General features: G+C 34.8%; 1 protein-coding gene across 2 annotated transcripts in view; it reads right to left on the bottom strand.

Moving 5' to 3' along the window:
- CDH10 (cadherin 10) overlaps positions 1 to 21,342 on the bottom strand; it is a 96,375-nt gene that overhangs the window by 68,202 nt on the left and 6,831 nt on the right. The window contains exons 1-2 of one of the 2 annotated variants that reach the window (XM_021387351.1): positions 10,814 to 10,909; positions 10,053 to 10,151 (exon numbers count right to left, since the gene is read on the bottom strand). The exons of the other annotated variant lie outside the window; for it this stretch is intronic. The gene's annotated coding sequence lies outside the window, so the exon portion shown is untranslated. Of the gene's footprint in view, positions 1 to 10,052; positions 10,152 to 10,813; positions 10,910 to 21,342 lie in introns of those variants that run through there. 2 annotated transcript variants of the gene reach the window in all.

Genomic DNA, 21,342 nt, shown 5'->3' with positions numbered 1-21,342 from the left:
AAACCAGTGTGGAAACCACTTTTCCAGTCCTGATGTCACCACACATGTAGAACACTGCTGGACAAAACATATACTTAAAATTATTCTTTCATGAAAAAAAAAAATCAACATATACTGTAGAACACTTGTAATATCCACCTGAGAAATATGAAGAAGTCTTCCCATCAAGAACACTCCTCTGGAAAATTAGATCACTGAGTTCTACATAGCTTTTCACCACAATGTAATGTGCTTCACACACTCTGCTGTACACATTTTTGGTAATTACAAAGGTGGAAATTGCAACCACTGTGCACTAGAATGAGCTTTCAGAGGCAGAAGGGCTACATCCAACTGCCACAGGAGACACTTTTTTTTTTTTTCCAAAAGTCATTCCATCTTTGATCATTCACTTCCTGTTTTCAAGGGAAATCAACAAAATACCATTCAAAGATATGCCTGGAACTAAGCTTCAAAACTCATCTGGAAGCCAAAAACAACAGACTCAAATGATTTTCTGATTTTACTGAACTTTTTAGTCTTTCTCTTCTTCCTTCTAACCTTTGTATATCCATAGGTTATAAATTATGTAACTCTCTCTTTCCTCAACTTGTGTTTAGTCTTTGAGTGTATTGTTCCTATTTGAGATCTAAAAAAGTCATCTATGCCTGAAAGAATGCAGTATTTTTCTAAATACATCCAGAGAGGCTCGTAAAATATATTGCCTTTATCCAAAAAGCTATACCTCACCTGTTAATCCTTGGATTATTACTGTTACAGCAACACTAACAGTCCTTACAGTATTCATTACTGCATCATCCAAGACGCAGAGGAGGACTATACTTTTTCTCTATCACTCTACAGAAGATAATATAACATTGTTATTCTAGTTTTTTGTTGTAGTCAGTATGACCAAGAAACTCAGGTGAAGACATACTAAGGGATCACCCAAGATTGCAGAGCAATTATGTGATGGACAGTGAGGCAAACTGTATCTTTTGATGTTTCAAAGTACAATACCCTAGTGAGCCTCTTAAGGTTCAATAAATCCAAATGCAAGAACTTGTACCTGGGTCATGGCCATCCCCACTATCAATACAAGCTTAAAGATGTAAGGATAGAGCTCAGCCCAGTCAAAAAAGACTTGCAGGTACTAGCAGACGGCAAGCTGGACATGAGCCAGCAGTATGCCCTCACAGCCCAGAAAGCCAACTGTATCTTGGGCTGCATCAAAAGAAGTATGGCCAGCAGGTCGAGGGAGGTGATCCTACCCCTCTGCTCTGTGCTGGTGAGACCTCACCCAGACTACTGCGTCCAGATGTGGAGTCCTCAGTACAGGAGAGACATAGACCTGTTGGAGTGTGTCCAGAGGAGGACCACAAAAATGATCTGAGGGATAGAACACCTCCCCTGTGAGCACAGGCTGAGAGTGCTGGAGCTCTTCAGCCTGGAGAAGAGAAGGCTCTGGAGAGATCTGTTAGCAGCATTTCAGTATCTAAAGGGGGGCTATAAGAAAGAAGGGGACAGACACTTTAAAAGGATCTGTTGTAATAAGATGAAGAACAGTTTCAAACTGTTTTCCCTCCCAAATCAAACAATCCTATGATTCTATGATTCTACTGAATAGTCTTTCATTTATTCTCTTTGCCGAGGCTTCTATTTTTCATCCTACACTTACGTACACTGTTTCAAATCTGTTTGATGAGATCATCAAGTTTATGAATTGTAATGAATATAGGCAAGTTAAATCATTCAGCTGCTCAGTGAGGGGTTGTGTCTGTAGACAAAGCTACTAAGTGCTCCTCTGCAGGATAAAGCTATGTTCTGAAGAGCTATAAATATACTTGAATTATTGTAGTTGCGTAACTTAATAGAGCATTGATGTAATTGAGTGTGGTTTGATGAACAAATAGATAATGGAATAACAAACAGAATGTCCACTATCTACAGCAAGACTAACAATGTTTTAGAAAAGCTATGCTATTATGAGAGAGAGGATACGCTCACCAGAAAGTGTCCGTATATCACTTTCAAATATGTATAAAATAACACTCAGTACTGGCTGTCATTAAAATCTGTCGGACTATAGATGAAAAGATGAAGGCGGTGACCTATTGAAACATGAATATAAAGGACTGATAATTAATAGGATAATTAATCATACAATGTTTAAGAAACTGATAAAGAGACATACAAGAGAGACCTTATTCTTTCTAAAGAATCTACTCAAAACTGAAATTGCTTAAACAAAAACAGGTTTTTGGTTACCTGTACATAGGAAGGATTTACTATCTCAATTTCACTGTCCCAAATAAGGAAACCCATGCATCAAATGAAATATTGAGTGAAGTTTTCTGGGTAAGCATGAGCAGCATATCTTCAAAAGATGTGAGATCTGAGACAATTTCAGGAAGACATTTGTGATAAGCGCAAGAGCAGTTGTCAATGGAGAATGAATGTTTGCCCTTACCGGCAAACAGGACAAAGTGGAGAGTGAGATAAAAAAAGACTGTAGAGAATCAATTTCCTCAATTTCCTTACCTCCTCCCAACTCCTAATCCTTGCTTAGCAGCAAGTAAGGAAGCAAAAACATCCATGCAGTACAGCACAAAGATATTCCAAGTAGAGTAAGGAAGCAATCATGAAAGTAGCTCTGAATCATGGTAAACTTTAAAAGGAACACTCATCTCGTATTTGTATGTGTGCGTATTTATGCTTTACCTTGAGAAGTAAAGATCTTTCAGTGAAAGTGAAAGCTAGTATTTCAGTGACTGGACTAAACAAAGCCTGGCATTTTGATTGTTCTTAAGAGAGCTATGAAATGAAAGTAAACGATTTCCCAAACCTTGGCAATGATCTGAGATGTTTTCTGCTGGTCTGCACAAGGCTGCCTTGAAAAACGAAAAATGACAGACCTTAAGAAAAATCTACTGGGTCTGAGGCTTGAATTCAAATTTCAAATGTATTGGCTTGAGCAAGAGTGTGTTTAAAAAAAAGAAGGAAAAAAAGCTTTACTTGGAGTACTTATGGCTGTGGTACTTTCTGCAGTTTATCACATATCAAAGCATTAATCATACTAGGTGTTACACACTCTAAAATAAAATCTTAAAAAAACTATTAATGCAAGAAAGGAACATTTGTTTAAAAGGCCCTTTTTTCCCCAGCATATTTTCTTTCTAAAGTGTGACTTCATTAACTCCAAAATCATTCACAAATTTAATACAGATGGCAGTTAATCAGGCAGAGATGTTAACTGAGGCCATTCATCTCCGGAAGACTATGCTGATCACCAGGTCTTAGGATCTTCACAGTGAAATTATTCAATGGTGTGTAGACTTTTTAATAATTGATGAAACACAGAAAAAAAAAAAAAAAAAAGAGGAAGTGATAGCCACCCAGCAGTCATTCTATTCAAGAAGGCCTCAGAGGAAGGAAAATCAAATTTATTGTATTGTATGTATATAAAATCAATTATATTTTAGTTGCTAATCTGTGTTCTGGCAACATCTCACTGCTCCTTCTTCCTGCTTGTAATACCAATTAGTTTACCTAGGAACAACATTTAAAAAAACAAACAAACAAACAAACAAAAAGCAAATAAAATGGTGTTTTCATCAATATTTTCCAAGGTACTAACAGATTTTGGAAACGTAATTAGAGACTTGCAATACCTAATGTCCCATGTATCCATCACAGATAATTCCAATGGCCATGAATTTCAGCCTATGTTTGCTTTAATTAGGGACTTGAAAAGTGAAGCACTCTAAACAGGTGGACACTTGAATAGATTGGTAATAATCCTTCTGATAAAAAAGACCTTCCTTTTTTTTTATTATTTCTTTTCTTTCTAGTTGTCACTGGAGACCTGCAATGATAGCTCTGAAGCAACACACTATTAAACTCTTCAACAGTAGCTAACAGAATATACTTTTTATTGCGTACTGTTTTTAAAGTTGCAGTTGTTTTTTGTTGTTGTTTGTTTTTTTACTAAATGGCAGAGTACCATCTGCACACTAAATTAAACTTTCTTTTGAACCATTCTATAGTCAAAAGAATGAAGATGCAATGTCATTTGCAGATAATTCAATAAATTTCACATAAAATTTCCTTATCACTGACAATTCAAACAATAAAAGGAATTTTCTACTCTTACCGTGAACATTTGATACATTATAAAATGATGTCTGGAGAGTGAGATTTAGGGGAGGATTACTATGGCTACAGAAGTTATCCTGCTGTTCTTACTGTTTTTTTGGTCCAACCAGACATCAAACCTGGAACATTTGAAATAAATAGTGTGAATTAGCAATTGGCATGCAATACACAGCAGCTACAGTGCCTATCAGTGAATAACTCGAAACTAGAATAAACTAGAGAATTTTTATGCTTTCCACTTAAAAACAGATAGCAGAAAGAAACCAGCATAGTACTAGACTTTATCAAAATATCTAATTGTAGCTTTACTCCTCCAGCTCTTTTTTTTTTCTGGCTTAACCTTTTTACGTTATTCTTAGCTCCTAAAGATTTCAGTGATCCATAGTTCCTAAATAATTACAGACAATTACTTTTTATATATGATTATTTTCTTCCTTTCCTTCTATCTTAGAAATCTTCTGTGGGTGGCATGTGATGGAATTCTGCTTGGCATATACATTTGATTAATAATTCTATTCAATATTCTGTTTCAAGTAAAACTACTTCTATTCTGTTTCTCTGCTGAATCTCCTCTGATCAACTCGATCAGCTGTGCTTCATTTGTTGTTTTATTTTTTCCTATATCACTGTAGTCCCTTTTACATGACTGTTGGACTGTTGGATGAACACAGTATGAACTATCCCATCAGTAATGACCAGTGTCACATCCAGATTATGTGTTCCCTAACAACTCTCTCTACTCCAAAATAGAAATGTAAAGCTGTAAAGGCCATTACTATGTAATGTCTATCCCTGTCCACACCTTATCCGAAAGAGCACTGCTGTTTCGCTCAAATCAATCTCTAGCTACACACACATTAACCAGAAAACAAAAGGTGAACACTGGATATTGCTCTAAATTCAGCTAATAAACAAACAACTCAAACAGGCTGCAGGACAATTTGAGTATTCTGCACTACAATTGCCATGGTTAAGCAAAAATGGATTCATATGACATAGGTTTATCTAATTCCTTCTTTTGTTAAACAATGAATAGTTTTAACTAAAATATATATATATATAAAAGATATAAAAGCTTTTTTTTTTTTCCTGTCAGATTCTGATGTATGATTACCTTTAGCCTAGTAAAATGTGTTGGTTTAAATCAATATACCTTGTCTACTATGAATTCTGTGGTTTTACGTGGGAGGAAATTGTTTTATTATTTATGCAATAGTTTTAAAATTGTTCAATTATCTCTCTACTTTGTTTTATTTATTTATTTTAGGTACTTTGAATCTGAGATGAATAAATGACTATTATATTTGGAAATTGAATGTTTATATTTGAATTATAAATTAGGAGTCAAGCCTTACACTTCTGTGCAAAAAGTGCATGTGAGATTGTGGTTTGATGTTCTTTTTTTTTATATTCAGTTTGACTGAAAAATAACTGTACAAGAGAACTATGAGGCATAAAATTATTGGAATTCCTTATGTCTGTAAACTACTATCTAGTCTGGCTTTTGTATCTGCTTAGAACTAGGTATTGCATCATCAGAATTTGTTCAGCTATTAATTTAAATTCAGCGTATTTGTAAACAATGGTGTCTTTTCAAACTGGAAACAAATCATCAATTATTAATGATGTATCGATCTTTGGAGCTTACTAACCACAAAGTAGATTCTCCTACAGAAAGTTTTAAAGTGTGTTTACAGGTCTTAATTCTACCTTATGCTGTATTATACGCCATATTTCAATGCAATTTTTGTACATGTGATGGTGTCTCAAGCAATATATACATATTTTTCTCTACAGAATGTTCTTCTGTAAACTTACCAAAAGTCTATAACAGCAACTGAAATCTCTCATGTAAAGATCACAAATAGGTAACCACAATGAGTGCAGAAAAATAATTATCTAATTCCAAAAGTCAACAGTGTATTCAAACAAAGTGGCTTCTCAGTGATAAGCAGACTTCCATCCTGTCCTTTCTGCATTAGTGTATAAATAATTACATAAGTACTGCCTAGTTCCCTGAGAAAGCTGCCTTGGACAAACTTGTGTTCTTAGGATATCAAGAATTTGCCTATTTAAAGGCAGACTCCTTGAAATCTCTCAAAGAAAGAATCAGTTCACTGCTTGATTTCAGCAATTAATCTAATGGGAAAAACATCTATTTGTGTGTCAAATATGCATATTTGACATAAATAGAGATATATGATACATATATTTCAGTATGACAATGTATAATGTGTTGCAAAATTCTGCAGCAAAGACATTTAATGTAAAATTTCTTTGCTCCATATTTAGAATAGCAAATAAGAACCAGATCAGCCCACTTTTACCAACATATTCCTTCAAAACATAGAGGGGGAATCATTGTAAAAGTACACAGAACTGTTTGTCATAGACGGTCTTTAACACTTTTGCGTTGTAGAGTTATCAGGCAAATCTGACTCTAACATCTTCTATTAATGCTGTCATCTATAAGCTGGCTGGGAAAAAAAATATATCTACAAAGATACACATACAAAAGTACACATACAGATACAATGTAGCCAGACAACTTTTGCAAAAATCAAAATTCTGAAAAGTGTCAATATAAGACACCTTGACTTTCTGTGACTAAAAACAGAACTGAGGAAGAAAATCCATTTCCTTTCAAGGCATACTGTAACTTAATTAGTAGCTAAAGTTTTGTCCCATCTGTCTTGTATATCTATATGACTGAGTTCAGCTTCTCACTTCTGGAGGGCTGAATCTCTGTCATGCTGCTTCAAGAAATATTTTTCGCACCTACTGAGAACAATGCATGGACTCAGTGCATCAGCGTGGAGAAGCAAATGCTGAACTTTTAAAGCTTCTTATTTGCAGCTTGCTTAACAATAAAGCAAGCAATTTTAAGAAACATACGACTTTAGATAGATGTACAAGGAGGGCTAATTGAGACCCATTCACAAAGGTCTAAAAAAACAGTGGTTCCAAACTGGATGAAAAATCATTCCTAACAAACCTTAAAAGTTACATCAATTAAATGGCACTACTGGCAAAAAATGGGGAATGATACTAACTTTTTTAATGACTCCTTCAGTTCACTTTTGCACCAGTTTCTATCCAATGTCATTCACAGTGAGTTATTTGTTGTATTTTATAATTTGAACATGATTTTTCTTCTTCTAACATTTTCATTTTATTCCTGGTGTTTCTTTTAGTTGTCTTCCAAATACTTGTTTAAGAAAGGCAGACTAGCATAAGAATCTAGAGTCAATAAAAGCATTATGTTATTACAGGTATGTCAAGGATTTGTTCTCTGCTTCAGCAACAAAAAGCCAGCTATTTTAGTGACTGAAGTCTACTTGTTGAAGATATTCATCAATGTCACTCAGAGCATAACACAATATATATTTGAAGTATACATTAGCATATTTAAAGAAACTATGATGATTTTTCTCAAAATGATAGGAAGCATAAAACTGCAAAGTTATTTTCTATATACGTACACACCAGCAAAGCTTTGTATAAAATGTCAAGCAATGAATTCCTTTCTCTTCTTTATACACTATTATAAAGTAAAATAGATGTATCATCTCTAATAATTGTTATATGAGTGAAAATTGAAGAAATCAAGCGTAAATTTTTCCTGTACCTATGAATGAATCTTAGCATTTGCTGTATGTTCACCACATTACTCAGTATAACTCTTTAAGAATGTCAGCTATGTAATACGGAAGAGAAAAAACACATCGGGTCTAGAAGACATGGACGGACATTTAAAAAATGTCCATATGCTGGAAATGATGATGAAAGTCACTTTGATACTGTTGAAAGTTTTGCACTGGCAACTTGTGAGGTAAGACATCAAACAGCATCTGACAGATCATGAGCAATAAGTCATGTAGATAGCAGATGGACTACAACAGCAGCACTGCCACTCTCATTTCCATCCTCAGTCCTCCTGGCAGACACTGCATGTGTGGCCCTTTTCATGGTCTACAATTGGGCAGCAGCGTCTTGAAAGCCTCTGTTCCTCAGATTTTTCCCAGGTCCTTTTCCACAATCTGCTGCATAATTAATATGGAAACATTATTCCCCCCAAGACCTCTCTTCAGGTCTACAATTTTAGGAAGGAATGCAAGTATCATCCACAGCACCAACATCTGTAATGACCTCTTTGTCTCCTTTTCTTAGCAAATTGCTTTTATTCATTATGTTTTAGAGAACACCCTCATTAAGAATGAAACACCAGAAACATAACATTCTAGAAATACATTAATGACTGGTGATATCATCCAGACTGTTTTGGCTTCCCCACTTTGGGAACATTTTTCATTGAGCTCTTAGGTGAAGTTGAGTTTGTTCTTATGAGACCCGAGGGGAAACAAGGAAGGAATACTGAGTTACTAACTTAGTAAAGAGGATTTTAAAGTAAGATGAAACAAGGGGATGCTAACAGAAACACGTAATTTAGGTATAAACAGTCAGTTTCTGGAAACCAGTCCAGGTTATCCCCCAAAGTAAAAGGAATAGGTGAATGTAAGCCAGGAAAGATGAAGAAAATGCTGTATTAGCTACCTATCATCCTTGACATTTATACAGTAATACAAAAGACACAGTGAGCAAACCTAGAAAATTGTGAAGGGTTTTTTTTTTTTTTTTTATAAGTTGAAAATCATATGATAAGCACAATACAGAACTGGCGAAGTATCCTGTAGGCCTGGAAGATTATGATAATATTATATGCAGGAAAGAACAGAAGGAACAAAAGAGGAGGTGGCTCTTGAAAGAGACAATATAGCACTAATAAAAGCTTTTCTTGTCCAAAAGTAGGACATGAAAATCAGTTAAGAACAGACATTGGCTAGGCCACTATCTTCTCGTTCAAAACACAAGGAAGCAAGTTTTTCATAAATATAAAGTGTATGATATTGCTAAATATGAGCATAAAGGAATAGCAGGCAAAGAAAGTGTTAAAATGGACATAGTCAAGGCACAAAATGAGAAGTCAAGGACATCTAGGATGAAATAATTCTCTAGAAGCATTAGCAACAGGATGATTAAAAATATTGGTTCCATGATCAATGGAGAAGTGGAGCTTTTTCAGATAAAATGTAGGAAGTTGGAAAGTGCAATGTCTTTTTTTCAGCAGTATTCACTGTAAAGGTAAATTCAGAGCAAGTAGCTAATTAATGTTGGCAACAAGAATGTATGATCTTAACATTAAACACGAAGAAGTCAGGATAAAGGAGTTGGGTAACTCAGATGAAAATGGCCAGCTTTTGTGGTCCTGTCAGCTGTGTAATGAACTGTATGTGCAAGAAAGAACCACGAGTCCCAGAAACTGCTCCTAGGTGGCAAGTGAAGGGAACTCCTCTTGGGCGAAAGGGAGTGGCACTGGACAAGATGTGCAAGCCAATTACACTGGGCTGCAGGACTCTTCAATCAGAGGTGAGACGTTCAGAATACAGAGCAACCATCCGTCAGCACATGCTTGTGTTGATAAAATGAAATCACCTCAGCGTGGGAATCGTGCATGGCTCAAGGGCCACATACTGGCCACTGCAAATTATAGCTTTTTAAAGTGCTGTGCCTAATGAATTTGCTATTAGAACATGAATTGTCTGAAGCAGTTTCAGAATAATTAGAGAGTCTCTCATTGAAAAACTTATTTTCCACTCCAATTCCACTCTAAATTCTTTCTATAATTGAATAATTATCATGCCTTGTGGACAGAGAAAAATTGTTAAATGCCAGCTCACTTAATGCTAGTGAGGCAAATAGATCACTAAATATGATCTAACAGTATCATCTGGATCCTAAAATGAAACAGACATGCAAAGAGGATTACTACCTATAAGAAAAATTAAATATATCTTCACCACTCAGGCAGCAACAGGAAGAGCAACATTAAACATTAAATCAATTTGTGAACACTGTACCTCAAGACAGGTGTGGAGATGCCAATGTGAAAGAGAAGCTGTCATGACCACTGTGGTACAACTGAACAAGCTGATACCATTAGGTTCTAATAGAAAAGCCTGTGAGAAGGGAGAGCAAGTTAGAACTTTCAAGTACATAAAAGGCTTATGCAAAGAGACAGAGGATAATCTGTTATCCATTTCTACTGAACATGACAAGACGTAATGGTTTAGATGATTTGTAGCTGGGAGGAAAAAAAAAGCCTGGTGAATGAATTTTTTGTAACTTTAATGATAATTACATCTACAGATAGAACTAGCACACATTTACATAGTACAATCCATCTCCTAAGACTTTCTTGGAGATTAAATTCCCTTTCTACCTCTATCCATCCATAATCTTGTAAGTGTTATACCCAGAAGACCAACCCTGAACTTCATTTTATTTACACTGGAAAACGTAAAAAAGCCCTATATATATAACGTTTATTTTCTGATATATTTTACTTCCACACAATAACTATGAACAGAGTATGAGAATGTAATTTTTTTAGACAATCCTAATTACACAGATCCTAATTTAGGAAAAAAAAAAATAAAGAGGCCTGTTAACCTAGATTTAACAGAAAATAAATAATATTTGTAGCTGGCTTCTACAGCCCTCTAGGGATTAAGCATAATTTGAAACACTAAATAACTACTCATATTTGGTTTAGTAGTAGCTCATTCTATGTCTGCTTTTTTAGAGTTATCATATCAGAATAGTGAATTTTCAGAAGTACCTTTCAACACCACTGGGAAACATAGCCCAAGGCTCTGAACACACAATGGCTAATGCTTATATACCCACTGTGTCTTCAAGGAAAGGAAGGTGAAATGATTCCAAGTATGCAGAAGAGATGCAGCCTGAAAGAGGAAAAATAGTATGAGAGCTATAATCACACTGCTATTAAGGATGACCTGTCTCCAATATGATGTTTGATTCTTTTAGAAATTTCAGCCATTTCAAATTACACTTAGCTCTAATGTGATATGTCATTTATCATCACATATAAAATACTACATTTCCAAAGTGACTGGGGAGGAAGAAACAGAGGAAATAAATAATTAATTTTTAATTTAGAGACAAAATATAAAAAAATAAAACACACATTTTGATGAATTGGTAGACTACTTATTCATTAAACTTGAAAGATTTCATGACCTTTTTTTTTCTCATTTTTCTGCATTTATTTCATTATTTTTCCCCATGTTTTGTACCTTGGGATATATGCTTCATGTCCCATTTAGGAGTTCAGGCTTCCTGTTTCCCCTCTTCCCCCATATGCACTTTTACTCAACAATTCCACAAGCAATTCTCATAGCATAGGCTTTCAAAGCAGATGGAGGGATTTTGAGCAGGATAGGTGAGTCTCACCAGAGTGGCTTTACAAATAAAGGATCCAAGTGATTATATCTAAAGCAGCCCAATTAGTAGGATAAATTCCCAAGATGAAAGTGAGACAGAATGCCACCCTCTATATCCAGGCAGTTATTATAGTATATATATTACTTTTCACATTACCCATAACACTTGACACAGTACCCATTATACATCATTTGTATTACATATATATACATTATATTATTTGATGGCTCTAAAAAGTCAAGGAAAACTTGACTTTAGGTTTTGCTTGGTTACAATCATAATGGCAGTGTTCTGTTTCTAGATCAAATGCTGACGATCAGTTCAACCAAACCCACCAATTATGGAATTATGACTTATTTTACATTTCAGTAAATATTATTTGTGCACTTCCTGATCATGTGAAAACTCAGGAAACTTCTAGGAGTTAATGGTACTTGAGACTAAGTGGAGTGATCTTCAGAAACCACAAGGCCCTCTCTGTTCTGCAAGCAAGGAGCAGACAAATAGATAGAAAAACAATACAAAACAAAAAGCAGCACTTTACCTACCTATGAATGGCTGTTAAGTGATTACTTTTATATCACTAATTACATGTTCTTAAATAATATCTATTATATACTGAAAATTATCCAGGAACTACAGCTTTACAGCATGAACACTTTGTAGTATTTCATATTTGTGAAGTGTATAAAAGTCACAACATATAACATAAAATCCAGTAAGAGAATGGAGAAACACACAAAAAAATTTCTATTTGCAAGAACATCCAAACTATAATATTACAGCATACAGACTAGAATCAAACATCTGTGGTTGTCCAGAAAAATGAATTGAGAAGCAAATAATATAAGATGCACTAAACAGAGAACATGATATACAAACGGAACATCAAAATACCAGCACCTGCACAGAAAGAATGCAAGTGGCCAAGTTTTGAAGACAACTGAGCAACAGTTTGATGTATGCTTATAATTTTGGAAAATTCATGAACAGAAACACAAAAAAGCAAAACACAACAGAGATGAAAGTTCCAAGGGTAAAATGTGTAAAAGTAAAAGCACAGAAATGAAAGCTTGATTTCCGTTATAGTTTTATATCAGCCTTACAGAGAAGTTTTAATAATTCTAAAGTATTTGACAGTGTTTGACTTACAACACTGTAGCCTTTTTAGTGAGATAGCATTTTGATAATACATTTAATATATATTCTATATATCACTTTGGATATGAAAAATTTTGCTTGGGGTACCCTGAAGCAAAAGTGCACTTCCCAGTTAACAAAAATGATCAGCACTGCATAGGTTCTTATTTTGTTCTTCTCTTGCAGGAGAAGTTTTGGTCACGCATATTTTATATATCATTAATTCATTTCAACTGTCTTGCACACTTCATTACTGAGGCATAATGCTCACCTTGGTCTTTAAGTCAATTAAATCAACTAACTGACAAATACTTATTGAAGATCATTAAAAGGTTATGAAAACAAAACAAAACAAAAAACAAACAAACAAAACTCACTGCAATCTAAGAATTATGTGAGGGATGAAAATTGCCCTCTTCTTAAAATCTAGGCGAAAACCAATAAAGTGTCTGAAGAAATTAGAAGTCTTGAACATATACCATTTGACTAATGCCACTAATAACAGCACTGCTAAGCAAAGACTAAGAGAGATAAGGTTGATGGTTAACACGCAGTAAATATCAGAAATATAGAACCATTTCATTTTAATTTTCTGCAAGAAAATGAAGGTCAGAGAACAAGGCACAGCTTTCATCGTGAACTAAGTTGGCCAAAGCACGAGTCTGTTCATATCGTTACAGTGTTAAAAGCAATTTAAATATGCTTGCATTTGGAAGTATTACCAAATCCTGTCAACGGCAATGGGAATTAAGTACAGGCTTCAGTCATATGGAAAACGCTGGAGTCTCCCATGCATTAAGTCATATTAGTGTAACAATACAGCATGGCCCTCAAACTTCTACAGGTTAGTACGTCCTCCAGGATGGTAATGCATTGCAGGAGGTAGCTTTTAGTCCTCCCCACAGACGCACCGTCAAGCTCTTTTCTCCCACTAATTAGGGAAAAAGCGTCAGAAATTTGCTGAAAACAAGAAGCTTCTACAGTGCTGCTGAGCCCTGCATCTTCTTGTTCCTCAGACACGTGGCTTTTACATGTGAACAAGTGCTTAACGTTTCAAGTGCGATTTAATCACCAAGAGCACCTGACTGTTGTTGTTAACCAAAAAGCCTTTCAGAGACAGTACCAAAAAAAAAAAAAAAAAAAAAAAAAAAAAAAAAAAACACAGAAAGAGGCAGTGTAAATTAACACCTATTTATCCCTAACTTTTCTATTTTAATGAGGAGCAAGAAAGACTCTGGTGTAATCTTTTCAAAGTGTTAAAACTGCAGACAAGCATGTGAACTGACCAGCAGAAAGTTCCAGAACTGGCCACTGTTACCATACCTTTCCCGTGTTAATAAGCAGTCACAAACTATTTGAACATCAAGAAAATAGCTGTAGCTTGGTCTAAGACTACTTGAATATCTACTGAGATTTTTTTTTTTTTTTTTTTGCCTTAACCTGAAGAGAACTTGATTGAATGCTGTTGGAGAGCTAGAGCTCTAGATACACAAGGGTGTAATTTCTCTGAAAATTTTCTTTCCTGCAGAGGATATTGTGAGGCTATTCGTGAATTATTGTTAAATCAGGGAGTTAAAGTTTTTTTAGTCAGGTTTTTGCTCTCCTTTTAAGGAAATACAATTTATTTTGTCTTTCTTTTCCTGAATTCTTATAATATTCAAGTGACAGCCATCTACATGAATTTCATAGTTTGGTCTACATCAAAGGACATGGATATAAATTCATTTCAGAAAAACAATTTTATTTCTGAAGCACATGGACTTCATTACATCAGACCGGTAATACACAGTTTTTTGTCTTAGTGCTGTATAGTCATACCTCAAACACAATTTAGATTATATCTACAGTGTAAAAGGCAGTGAAGCAAGTAATACTTCATTTGCAGACAGTGTACATATCATAGAATTACAGAACGGTTGAGGCTGGAAGGGACCTCTGGGTCCATCTGGTCCAGCTCCTGCTCAAGCAGGGACACCCAGAGCAGGCTGACTAGGACCATGTCCAGGCAGCTGCTAAAGATCTCATGGGAGGAGATCCCCCCAGTCTCCCTGGTTAACTTGTGCAGTGCTCTGTCCCTCTCACAGCACAAGGTGTTCAGAGGGAACGTCTTCTGTTCAAGTTTGTACCCATTGCCTCTTTTCCTGGCACTGGGCACCTCTGCCTTCTTCACACCCTCCCTTCAAGTGTTTATAGGCATTGCTGAGATCTCCCTCAGCCTCTTCTCCAGACTGAGTGGTCCTAGCTCTCACAGAGTCTGCTCACAGAAGAGGTGCTCAGCTTCTCTGTTTACCTTTGTGAGAAAATGGATACATTCACTTTGGCAAAGGAAAAATGTTTTAATCGAATGTCAAAAATATTTAACCCAAAATATCAGTATCACTACTCATGTTTAATTAAAATAGTACTTTCTGCTCTGCCCTGGCTACTCTAGTCTCTGAAAGGCAAAGTCATAGCAACAAACTCACTCAGACTATCACTGCAGGTGCCTGAAAAGATGGCACACCTCTGTCTTGTATGTAAGAACAGCGCTCACGGTTGTTGTGATCCTGTGCTTTTGTGACCTTTTTATCTTGCTTAGAATTTCTGTAGGCAGTCAGGCCCTGAAACATGTCAGTTATATATTACTGCAGTTGTACAGCAGAATGAATTTTCTTCCTTCAGTGCCACAGCACATTGCTTGGACTAGCTGGTAGTCACACTAGACATAAATAATTTTGACAGTCAGAAGAAGAACACACTAAATATACAAGTTCCACAGATCAGCAATCAATCTTATCTGACGGACTAACCTCAGAAACAGTTTTAAAAAACATTTTTTCCTTTTGATCATCTAGACAAGTTCTGTGGCAGTCACTTTTCAGACTCCCTTTATATGCAGGATCTAACAGTTTTCAGCATAAATAATGCATTTACTTACCTGCCTAAAATTCTAACTAAATGAAGCACACTGGGACTGAAAGATAAAAATCTACAATTCAACAGGTGCAATTTGCGGAGGGGACATGGGAAGGATTTGGCAATAGTGATGAACAAATTCTAGTAATTTCACTTATTCCAAAAACAGATTCTGAGATTGTACTAGACCGATTACTGGGAGTTCCTGACTACTGTCACAAAATCATTAACAACTTTTGTTCTCTTTTCACCTCTATAAAACCACAAGCAGAAATAATCACTTTGACAATTTCCTTTTTGCTCTCTAACTTCAGTGTAGACATCGATAGTTTCTGTCATTTTATCTTTACAAAACACCTTCCTAACCATCCATAGCCTCTTTTTATTCTTTACATTTATTTTACATTCTTCTTTCAAATCTACCTGTAAATTCTCTTATATCAAGCTTATCATCATGCTGTCCTACCTCACCTTCAGTTTTTAGATAAACATATTACAAAATAAAAACTAAAGTGTATATAATCCTATATTTCCACTCTTCAATGTACTTTAAAACATAATACATCTGAACTTTGTTGTCATTAAATACAACTGCAGAAAAAATTACAGTACCACATATACACTAATGAAAATGATTCATCCAGAAGATGTTGAGAACATGAAATTTTTGGTAAGGAACTTCCTAGAAAGCTTTTTAAGATCTCATTTTTACAGAAAAACAACAACCAAAAAAAAAGAATACAAATAATATTTTGGATTTCAATGTAATTATTATTCCCATACTCTATATATAATCATAATATCATAAAATGCTTATAAAAATATTTTTTAGCAATATCAATACTGTTTTTATCAAAAAATCTATGCCTTTGACTTAGGTTTCTCTTTTTTTTCCTAAGGGAATTCATTCCAAGTGAATGCACTGGAACAAACAGTTACAGTTCTTTCATTAATTCCTTTACCACTTTATTCTTGTATGTGAAGCATATCATGCAAAAAAACCAAAAGATACAAAAAGAGACAGCAAAACAATCAAGTCAAGACAATTTTTACTGGAGTGAGAAGAAGAAATTTGTAAGAACACAGCCTCACATACGTGCACAAAACTTTTGAAATCCTGTATCTTACTGAATTAATGTTGTGATTCTCCTCTGTCTTGTAGCTAACAGACAACACCGTTTTATTGCTAGCTAACCTAGTTAAACCTAATAAAAAAAATCACAGGAACTCTAACCATCCAAAATCCCCTTTCAACCATTGCCTGATTTATCACATTAATTTGCTGGTGCAACGTACAACTGCACATCAGCTAGTGACTGCCTATTAAAAAACAGTGTAGTGACTAACAATTTAATTTATACCAAATAACTGCTGGAAAACATATACTGTATTAACATGTTTGTCATGCTTTTATTTTCTGTGTAAGTTCAGAAAGCATCCACAATGAGACAGTATTGCCCATGTGTTTTTTGTATGCTTTCAGACCCCTCAAGTGGAAAAAGGGAGTATTATAATAACTAACAAAGTTATAATCTGCAATAGGTCCTCAAAGACCGCAAGATATTTGTGGACATAATGTGGACCAGGTTATAATAAATGTCATTCAGGGGAACAAAACATAACAAAACAAAAATTAAAAAATCATCCTTTCTTTTGAAAGAATGAGAATCTCTGACTTAAGTGAAAGCAGTATTGACATCTTGATTTTCTTTCCAGTCACTGACAAAGATTTTTTTGCATCTAGAAACTTTCAACATGACTGGAACTCAGAGATAAATAAGTAAACAAATATGGACTACCATACAGAAAATTCTTTATGAGATTGAGTGAGAATGTAATTTGTACTGATTGCAGACATCTACAAGCATTACCTTCAGAAAAGCAGGTATTATACTGTATTCATTTAGCTGAAACTCAAAAACACTGATCTTGCTGAGCCCCAGTGAAAACACAAGGGAAAAAAACACATTCATGTGCTGTTACTGCTTTTACTGCACGCAGACTGCTATGAATTTTCCAAAGGCCAAACTGGAAAATGAAATCAAGAATGCTAGCATGGACCCTGGCTTTTTCTAAACATTACTGGATGCTAAAGTGAATATTGCCTTGCGCTAGCTAAGTATTCAACAGAGATCTAATGAACGAATACAATAAAATCTATTGGAAATTGCCTTGAACTAGTTAAGCACTTAAGTATCCTGCAGAATTCTAAAGCATTAAGGACTAAAAATCTATTTCTGTGTGGTAATTATAGTCATTTTTTGTGAGACTTCTAAAATCAATATTTGTACTAATGCAGTTGAAATGATCAAAAAAAGAAACAGTCAAAAGTAATCCTTTCCTTTGCGTGACTTCATTTGATACATTTGCTATGAAAATTCATACATTTTTTTGTCTTTGGCTGGTAGGCTTAGGAACTTTAGGTTAGAGTTTTCTTATAATTATCATCTTGCCACAAGATGGCACCAAAAGATTAAAAATATCAGCATTTCTAAGGTCCCCACCAGAAAAAAAAAAATGGAACAAAGTTTTCAAGCAATCACACAGGAAAAGTCAACTTTAGGCTTTCAATAGTAGTATATGAACATCATTCCGTTTACATGGGCAAACTGCTGAAATATATAGACTTACCACAGGGTTAATGAATATCAAGAAAAATATTGTTTTACCAGAGCTTAAGTTTCCTACATGATGCAAAGAACAAAGAACGAGCATTTAGAGTGATATATTTCCTTTTCCATACAGGGAGATGAGGACACATTCAAATGTATGAATACAAACTAAACAGGCACAAGAAAAGTCTCCATCCTTCATAAAGAATAGTATTATATGATAGGAAGATGCCCTGTACAAACAAGCAGAAAACAAACAAACAAACAAACAAACAAAAAAGTTTGTGTAGAAGGAAAAATTTTAAACCATAGTTAATTAATTGGCAGTTTTTTTATGCAGTACATTTTACTTCTGAATAGAAAACAAACAAAGACTATTAAATAACTTCTTAACCCGGAAGGAAACCAAGCATCTCTAATCACAGAACTGCTAATTCACTGGCAAATTTCTGTATGCCATTGTAACTGTTTCCTTTAACTAGAAAAGACCCTGAACAATGTCAAAACTATATAAGAATTATTTTCATGACAGTATTTTCTTGAGTTTTTAGTTTTTGTACAGAAACACATTAAGCTAATTTCAAACTTTATTTCCGTGTATCATCGAAATAAATGTATCATTGTTTTAAAGCTCCAGGAGAGCTTTTTTTTTTTTTTTAGCCTGGAGAAGTCAGCACTTGACTAACATTAGAATCATTGAGATGAATGCTGTTTTATTCTGTTTTCTTAAACAGAATATATATTTTTCTCTTGCAGTCATCATTCCATTATGACACTACATTTTTTATGTTATTGTCCTGTTATCAAGTTTTAATCTAATATAACGATAACAAAAGGGCTTCTGAACTAGTCCAGAAATTGATTTATAGTGCTGAATAGCACAGTCTTGCTTGGGTGTTCTTTTACGGGGGGGGAAGGGATTTTACTGTGCTAGAGCTAGAAATAGTCTCCAAGGGGAAGAGTAACAAGGAATCAGTCACATAACTAAGATGACACCATTGTCATGTGCAGCTGTAAGGCAAGACTGCTTTTCTAGAGGCTGAGCTGGAACTATTTGAGCTGAAATGGTAGCTGTGGGACTGATCCACCTAGCCTGCCATTATCCCATTAGATCTGACTTTTACAGATGTCCAAGTGACAAAACTTCTCAGACTTTATGTACAAGTGCATGCACTTACAGCTTAGATCTTGATGACTGCAGCCACGGAGGATGCAAAAGGTGAGCATTTCCTCTCCTGAGTATATGTAACCCCAAATTTAGAAAGAAGTGGCTGCTGTGTCAGCACATTTTGTTTAAATTTTGATCCTGTAATGTAGTAGGCTGAACTACTTTGAGCTTTACCATTTGTATTTGACACCAGCTAAGTGGGTCTTGTTAGAACTGAAAACCTAACAAACTCATTTATTGACGGTTGTTTGCAATTTCTGTTCTGAAACACAAGCATAGAAAATATAATTTAAACCTCTGAATGTAACAAATTGAAATTATACTGTAAATTTTTAGACATCTTTTCATTTCAGAACTTAAATAGCTGACTTCTTCTTTGTCACAAAGTTTTAGGTATCCAATTTAGAACAGTTCAAGCCCAGTGACCTTTCTCATTTGCATTATAGATTCCTGAATTAACTTAGAGATTTATGCTTGTCAAAACTATACTGATATTATTGCTATAATAGCTATGTCTTAGTTCATAATTCTTTTCTAATTCTCATTATTCTAAGCTCATATAGAAAGCTAGAGGAAACCAAACTGCAGAGTGTATTTACAAATAGCACGTTATAGTGTGGGTTCAGATGCCTTGCTGAAGATGAGAAGAGGAAGAAGAGAGAGATGATTTTGTCTTCATTTTACATCTTGTACATATATATCACACAAATACTTAAATTTTAGAAAAGAGATCAGTTTTTTCATTATCAGAATAACTATTATTTCATAAAAATGTCTAAACATTATAAATAAATAAAAAAGTAATACAATTCCACCCTAAGAAAGTTTTTCTCAAATTAGTGAAATCAGAGTGCTACTTCATTGAAAACCACTTAAGATGAGAAAATTGAAAGAATTAAATTGCAAACAAGAAAAAAAAAAAGTGTATCATTCAAAAGGGTGATGTTACAGAGCAAATTCCATCTATCCACACATCTGCCATCCACAGATGTAACTACCAGGAAAAAAAATGAAAAAAATGGATCTAGTAACAGCACATAAGCTTGCAAGTTTTTAATCACAAACTGTCAATAAAATGTGCCCAAGTATTAAGTCATGGAGAGAACCAAATGTACTTGATAAGCCTGGGGCTCGATTCACCTATTTTAATCAAGGTGTCAGCTCCAGTGATGTCTTGACCATGAGCACCAAATTCCTACTCAAGGGAAAGAGCACATCTCAGCATGCTAAGGACAGAAAACCTTCATCCAACAAAGGAAAAAGATCACACTTCTGTCCTACATTTTATGGACACTACATATTTCTGTGAAAAGACTGTGGTAAATTTCTCAAGGGAAAAAGGGAGGAGACAGAAATAGTATTTAAAACTTGCTCTTGGGAAGGGAGTAGCAGTAGGATATTTGGTTATGGTTTGCTTAAGTAGATCTTGAACTATCTTTTATGTAGTAACTACATTTCTTACTTAAAAGGGAGCAAATTTTTCATACAGCTGCAAAATTACTGGATAAGCACTGGTAACTCACACAGGACTCTAGGTCTACACTATTACTTACCATTTAATAAAGGACTGTTTTGATGAAAGACTGAGAGGCTGAATGCTGCTAATCTCTGCTGAAACTCCCTATGTTCTATGGAAGTGATTGTATAATTTCTATTATGTTAATATAATGTTTTGTTTTGGTTAAAGCTATATATTTAACCGTAATTCGTTATTACATGGCTAATAGATGGGTACTGGATGTTTTGATTTTTAAGTGAAACTTATGAGAGCAAGCTAGTAGCTTTACACAGCGTACTTTGCAGGATCAAGATTATAATGTAAAAAGAACAAATCATGTTCAACAGTACTGATATGTAACAGCTCTCCTCCTACTAAATCAAATACAAAAATTTAGAAGACACATATACTAGTATGACCTATAGTATGATGATGTATATTTTTATATATTGGTATGGTTTTTTTGTTTGTTTGTTTGCTGTAACACATTCTGTTGGCTTTTGTTAGTTTGCCTGTATTTTTCTTTCTGTTTGTCTTGGGTATTGTTTTGCAGTTATTTCTAATAACTGACAATCTCCTACTGGAAATTC

Source organism: Numida meleagris, chromosome 2 (genome assembly GCF_002078875.1).
Source record: "Numida meleagris isolate 19003 breed g44 Domestic line chromosome 2, NumMel1.0, whole genome shotgun sequence".
Taxonomy (NCBI): Eukaryota; Metazoa; Chordata; class Aves; order Galliformes; family Numididae; genus Numida; species Numida meleagris.
This window is presented reverse-complemented; position numbering and strand designations above follow the sequence as displayed.